The sequence below is a fragment of the Octodon degus genome, unplaced genomic scaffold (assembly GCF_000260255.1).
Source record: "Octodon degus isolate 3935 unplaced genomic scaffold, OctDeg1.0 scaffold00022, whole genome shotgun sequence".
NCBI classification, from domain to species: domain Eukaryota; kingdom Metazoa; phylum Chordata; class Mammalia; order Rodentia; family Octodontidae; genus Octodon; species Octodon degus.
In genome coordinates, this window is record NW_004524598.1 from 21,592,569 (window position 1) to 21,593,781 (window position 1,213).

Sequence of the window (1,213 nt, forward strand, 5' to 3'; positions counted from 1 at the left end):
TTCTAGGCATGACATGGCTCACTTTATATCTTTAACAATAAAATGTGAAGGGCCACAGAGATAGCTCATCGGTCTGAGTGCCTGCGTAGGCAAGCACAAGGACTCTGGTTCAATCCCCAGTACCACTTGCACCCATATCGACACCACCTCCAGGAACACCAAGCTGGCCACCAAGACCAGGCATGGTGGTACACGCCTGTAATCACAATGCTGGGGAGGCTGAAACAGGAGGATCACTACAAGTCAGAGCATCGCAGTGAGACCCTGTACCAAATACATAAAATTTTAAAAAAATAATAAAATGTGATGCTCTGCCAGGAAACTGATAGAAATCAGAGCCCCAACACCAAAGTCTTGGCTATCACTAGATACGAAAGTGGCTAGCTACCTCTCCAGGAGTGGACAGGCAAATCTCCCCATAAGAAAGTTGAAGTATTTTTAGGACAGGGAAAAAGAAAAGGAAAGTAGTGTTGTACATTAGACAGATTTTATTTCATTTTCTAAAACCTGACATTTTCTAAAATACCCGGCACTCAAAGTGGTAGGCTTCAGTTGCTCGGAAAATCCACCTTGTCTATAACTCAATCCCTGACACATCAGATAAAATAGATGCTGCAACAGTCAGTGTTTCCCAAATCGCAGGAGCATCCTCTCCTCTGAGCGTTGAGCATCCGTGAGAGATGTGGGCAAGACAGCGAGGGTCAGTTTCTGAATCTGTAGTACAGCCGCTCCTTGCTGGGCTCAACTGAATTTAAAATAAACCATTCCAGCAGGGAGCAGCAACTGGAAAGCAACTAATTATCTCTAGTTTAATACCATGTTACTATCTGGGGTCCCGGAACCCAACTGAGATTTCAAAAGCATATCTCATAGCTAGTTCTTAAATTATTTTTTAAATATCTTTTATTTTTAAAGAAAAAAAAATAGCAATAAGAAAAATAGGAACAGAAATGATACAAAATTTCACTAAACAAAGTAATAGAGATTCAACAATGGCTACTGTATTGCATGATGTTATCTTCAAATTAGTCATTTAGGTTACGAGATATAATCGTTCAAAATAGGTTTAAAACAAAACAAAAAACACCAAAAAAGTTATAAGAAATTAAAAAGAAATAAAATAATGAGAAGAAAAAAATTAAGCACTACCTGCTCCTTTCAAAACACCAGCAGAAATTAGCAGTAAAATGATCTGCATATATACATAGATATA